Here is a 6469-nt window from a genome sequence, read left to right on the forward strand (position 1 = left end):
TTAGTCGCGGTTGGCCTGGCCAACCGCGACTAAAGCCCCTCACGTGCACCAGCTGGCCACCGAGCGCCCTGGCCCAAGCCTTTGGTCGCGGTTCGTCTGCCGAACCGCGACTAAAGACTTCATTAGTCGCGGTTCCTACAGTTTCGCGACTAATGGGGCTGGACGGAAGCCTCTTTTTCTACCAGTGATGACTCGCTCACAACAAGACAAGCATGTCATGGCATGAACTAAGAGTACTACTCATCTTGAAATATGGATACCATCTAGCGCTCGTGCGGATCTGGAAGGAGTTTGCCTAGTTGGTGCCTTGATCATCTCTCTTCTGAGCTCCCCAATTGCATACAAGACTTGATTGATATTCCTAGAAATTGTCTCGTTGGATCTCTTGAACATGTTGTGAATCACTCTGAACCTATGGTTATGGCCCACAACATGAAGGAACATTACTACTTGCTCTTTCATAGAGGTGTGGATGCTATCTTGTAGCAACCCCCTTGCCCTAATGTGGCCACAAACTTGGCGAAAGTTGTTCTTTGCATTCGAAGCATGTTCATGACCTCTACATCATTGTTGTAGATGTAGTTTAGATTAGACATCCTCTCCCTATCTTGGGCTAATGATGGACCATAAGGTATCACATGCTTTGAATTGCGACGAAGAGCTCTCTTGTGGACCAATATGACTCATGTGTGAATCACAGCTATGAGTAATGCTGCCTGAACTACCAGCTTCATCCGTTCATCCTAGTGAAATCGACCCTACACCCTACCTAACAACCTAACAATGCAGGGTGGTCGTATGCTACTTCCTGCCATTGGAGCCGACGACCCGACCATGGTGGAGATGAGGCAGATACAGAGACGAAGGGGAGGAACGGGTCCTGTAGCCTGAGATTTAAGTAGCCACTGCCATATCTTCTGTTGATTTGATTCGCTCTGTCGTCGGTGCTGAGAACTGAGGCTGGATTTCTTACTACTAGAGGTGAGCAAGTAAAGGGGGGAGGGATGAGCTCGATTTTGCGCCATCCGGCCCGTGCCGATAGATTTTGGTTTCTCACCATCTCCACATTGATTCCCCCTGCACTACCGTGCACAATGTGCCCCCATTTGCCCTCGACTCAGTCTGGCTTGTTAGAAACTACATATTTAAATGTTCCTAGTGGGCCAGGCTCTAGGATGCTTTAAGGTTCGTGCACGTGTGGCCAACAACGCATGTGTACAACCAAGTGGGTTTTTCTTGCATCCAATTGGCCCGTTCGGCAGATGCAGGTAACCAAACAGGCCCTAGCCGCAAGTCCAATAGAGAGAGAGAGAGAGAGAGAGAGATGGGTGTTTCGTGGGGCCCAACTGGTAGTGGCTCATGGATGAGGGATATGGTTGTTTGGAGAAGTTATGCTTCAACATATAACGGCAAGAGAGCCACATATTTGATATGTGTAAAGGCTACAAGCTTCATCATTGATCTATATGGTAGTGCAACACCACTAGAATAGTTGGATATCTGATCCTAAATACTATGGCCTAAACTCTAAACCCTAAACATTGATCTTTTATCCTAAATACGGTAGCTAACCATACAAACATACATAAGCTTACATCAAGTAACCCTACAAAATCCACCGGTGTGAAGGTTGGTAACCAATGTTGTCAAAATCGCGATTCTGTTGTACGATTCTACGACTTTACAATCCAAACTAACCCCTATAATTCTACGATTTTGGTTCATAGAATCTACGTTTTTACGATCCTGATAGTGAAGATTCTACAATTTGCGATCCTGCCATCAGAGCTCCGATCCGATTCAGAATCACGATTCTGACAACCTTGTTGGTAACACTTAGGAGCTCGCCGTGCCGGGGATCCGGGAAGAAGTAGTCGTAAGGGGTCCTCCCAGGTGATGTACTCCCACCGTTAGAAGCCTCAATGGAGGTCGTAGGCGACGAGATTCTTCTTTCGGTAGCCGCCACCCCCTCCCAGCCGAGCCATCTCGATCGAGACGTAGCACACCGGATCTGCGATGATGCCGATCCTAATTCTCACCAGGCGGCTTAAATCCGTTGGGTAACAACCCGCCGCTGAGGGGTGCCTCTAATTCCCGCTTATGTACTAGTGATAATCCATATCAAGTTTTATTTTTCTAGTATTGTTTTCACATATTATTTGTACATGCATATTTATTTTCTATATTAAATATATTTTAATTGCATGGTTATTTAATATTGTTGTTTATTCTACATTCATTCTCTTCGTTAACTTTGAAGATTTACATCGTGAGTGGGTCTTGGATTTAGTGTAAGTTTAGGGCACTCCCAATGCATTATATGTTAGGGCACTTCGAATCCATTATATCTTAATCCATATCATATGCATTTAATATGTATTTTTTAGAACGAAGACGCTAGGAGCGTCCAGCTTTAACTTAACAAAGCCCACAGCAGGCAGCGTACACACACATAAAGTCTTACAAGGCGACGAGCACCCTCAAAAGATCAGGCGGGGCTAGGGAATCAAAGTCTAGATTACAAGCCATATCCGGCTGCAACATAGCACGCAGGCTCGCGGAGATGAAACCAAAAGTCATGATTTAATATGTATTTAGATATACCCCCTCTAATGAATCAAATCCTATTGTTGTATCTAAAAGACCTCTTATTTCATTTGTTTTGTGAGAGAAAAGGTATGAGTTATCTTGGTTTTGGGTTGGTATTAAGAGCTATATCTAGAATAAGAAATGGTAAATCTCTCTTTCCTCATTAAATAAGGTGGCATATCTACTTAGGTACCATGATTAAGATATAGTCCAAGGTGGAGCACCGTGACTGCCCGTAGTAAATAAAATCGTGTTCTCTCATGTCTTTCATGTTCTCTAGGTAATTAATAAGACAATAGGAAGAAAATATAGTTGTGTTTAACATGCCCTCTTTAAGGGTAACCTAAAGCAGTGCATATGCCATTCTAGGTTACCATGAACTACTCATTTGTTGTATTACTTTATTTACATGTGTCATGTTTTTATAATAATGAGTTGAAGGTGACTTTGTTTTAGTACTTCATGTTATATATGTGCCTATGATACTTGATTTATATGTTGCCGCTTAGAATATGACCTACTATTATAGCATCATAACTCTTATATTGTTTGTTCAAAGACAAAAAAAAATCATGTTTTCCTACAAGCTCATCAAAAAGGCCCCGTTGTCATTTAACAAGTAATTATCTCTATTCAAACCCATATTCAAGACCGTTGAGGCCCAAACTCAAGCCTCCTTTAAGCCCATCAGACACAAGATAAAACATATAATCCCCAATTCTCTTCTTCATTTCGTGACCACTGTCCGCTAAAAGAAAAACTAAGATCACACCCTTCGTCGCTGAGTGGTTAAAATTACCCTTAGGTCTAAATCATTTGGCTGTAGATTTATTTTGTACATTTCATACATCAAATTTAAGAAAACACGTATCATCCTACCGAAACAATGGACGAACGTGGCAACCCACACCATAGTTACATATACATCCGGCGACATACCCATCAAAGCAAAGCAACTAATCACACACACACACACACATACACACACACTAGTAGAAAAACACCTAATAGTCCTGGTTCGTGAGGGCCTTTAGTCCCGGTTCATGAACCGGGACTAATGGGCCATTACTAATACCTCCACCCATTAGTCCCGGTTCAAACTAGAACCGGGACTAATGTGCCTCCACGTGGCTCTGTGCGCCGAGCCCAGTCAGGGGGCCTTTGGTACCGGTTGGTGGCACCAACCGGGACCAAAAGTCCATGTTTTTTTGGAAATTGACTGCTTTAGGGGTTTTGGGGGTTATTTTTAGGTTGTTATATTAGCTAGCTAATAGAGAGAAGTGTCCTCTCTTATATCTTCGTCCTTGGTTTACCAACGCTGCTGCTATATATGTTCATTTTACCCGCTGATATAATAACTCATGCATGCTCGCATACATCAGCATATATAATAACAAGTACTTGTCCTACTAATCATGCATCATCATACAACTTCTACTCGTTATTAATAATAAGTCATACGATCATCATCCTCATAGTCATCGAACCCAACCCTACATAATTGTTCTTAACACATGATCATCAGTATCAGGTAGGACCTAAACACCCTTAAGGTAAAATAGCATAAAACAATATAGACCCTGACTCTCCATTATGAAGAATGGCGATCATCCTGTCTCCAATTTTTGCCCTTCGCTGAATGTTGCTTCCAAGAGGCTCCTTACGACTGTCCATACATTTTTTCCATTCTTTGATTCTCAGGTCTCCACTTATTTTAGAAATCCGGTATGGACAGTTGAGATTCGTAGGACGACCTGGTTGTATGTTCAAAACATGAAGGCTACCGTGTGTATACATCAGATGAGGCACACAATCATTCGGGATTATCTGTTGAAAAACATAGTAATAAATTCGTAGTTAGCAATGATATGATGTACTAGTTTTAGAAGTGTGCAAAAAGATGCACGGATATTGTAATAGTACAAAAATCTTACTAGGGTATCTCCATGGTAGTTACCGTAGTTCAACACGTGCACTAGTGGCACATATTGACCATAATATTGAGGAGTTCGATTGTAGGCATTGTAATTCTCAAGATCAGTACAAAATGCGACCAGATGATTTTTTCTCCTGATAAGTTAGTTCGGAGCCTTCGGTGTAGTAGGTTCTGTCTACCATCTTCCACACATTCTTTGAAGAATGAAAATAAGCTGTCAATGGAGAATAAGTTGTCAACTATTTTGAAATAAACAATATAAATTACTTAATAACTATGTTAAGCTCACATGGGGGAAGAATTGGAGGTGTATCCACAAGGACAAAAATCGTAGGTCTCTCTTGCTCGATTGTAGGATCACCAAGATCCATGGTAACAAGCATACCCTCATCAAAACCATATATCTTGTAAAGTGCTTCCTAATTTTTACAACCAAAATGGGTTACACTCTGAGCATTGTACAACTTTACTTGAAAATCCACACCATGGTGGGTACTTAGGATATTTTTTTTTGTTTCGAAACTTTCATGGTTTTCAAAACCCATCCTCTCCAAGACATAGCGTCTTGCAAAGCATAGGATAAGCTAGTCGAATTGGAAAAGATGAAAAATATTATCATGATTAAAATAGTTGAAGTCATGAGTAATTACGAAAAAAAAAACTTTTATCGTCGGTTGCGTACCGTATGAATATCGAAGGTCTCCTCGAGCTTAATGCTGAAGCGACGATCTTCGTCCAGCACAATGAACCTGTCACAGATACCTCGGTCGTCGTGGCACCAGTCGCACTCCCTCGGGCGGTTTTCGTCGTCCGATGAGTACGACATTTCCGGCCTACGTTCATAATTCAAATATTAAACTAGATCATTATTATTAATCACAGGTTGACTATCGATGATCGATGTACGTAGCTCCTCCTTTCATTCCCGAATGCATTATTATATCAAATTGTCTAGCACACGGGAATGAAGGAGAACTTATCCAATATGAGCATTCAATAAGCAAAACCAAATCATAAAATAAGCAAAACCAAATCATAAAATAAAGTATAGTATTCAAATTAGCATGCATTCAATAATTATAAGCAAAAGTACATCATCTCTTGGTGTCCGTACATCGTCGAATATTATCACTAATACAACTAGAACCGTAGCGCCCGACGGGTATCGACGCGAGCGGTGGACACCCAAAGATAAGGAACCATCACAGGATCATAGCTCCAGTGAGATCCCTGAAGAACCTGCCAGGTATTGTCGAATCTGCCCTCCAATGCAACCATGTAGCGACGGACGTGCTCGACCTCCTCGCTGACACGGTGACGTACCACCTCCGCGGTGTCCGGATGCCTCACCACCGTCACTGGCCCACGCGACCGCCACCAAACAAGGATCGGGTCAACAACGGGCTGCCTCCTCACCAATCTACGTCCCCCGGAAGGTAGCACCTCCCAATACCAGCCCGGCGGAGCCCAGTCCCGAACATGGCCCTGATCAAGCAGGCCTCCACCGCCGAGTTGACGACGATGAGGATGCGAGATAGGCATCGCCGACGTCGATGCAGCAACTACTTCTATATATAGTTAAATAAAAGTAGTTTTATTAATTAAATCAACTATCTAGTTCAACTACTAAGCACTTACTAAAAACAAACTACTTCTATATATAGTAAAATAAATTAGTTTATTAAATCAACTAGCTAGTTCAACTATATATAAACTACTTCTTATTACTACACATCTAATCTAACAAAAAAAATCATTAATTGCTACACATCTAATCTAACAACTATATATAAACTACTTCTTATTACTACACATCTAAACTATATACAAAAAATCATTAAAATTCTATGAACAAAATTAATTACTATACATCTAATCTAATTTAACAAAAAAAATCTAATTTAACAAAAAAAATCTATGAACTACATATCAAAATTACTACAC

The sequence above is a fragment of the Triticum dicoccoides genome, chromosome 5B, assembly GCF_002162155.2.
Source record: "Triticum dicoccoides isolate Atlit2015 ecotype Zavitan chromosome 5B, WEW_v2.0, whole genome shotgun sequence".
Taxonomy (NCBI): domain Eukaryota; kingdom Viridiplantae; phylum Streptophyta; class Magnoliopsida; order Poales; family Poaceae; genus Triticum; species Triticum dicoccoides.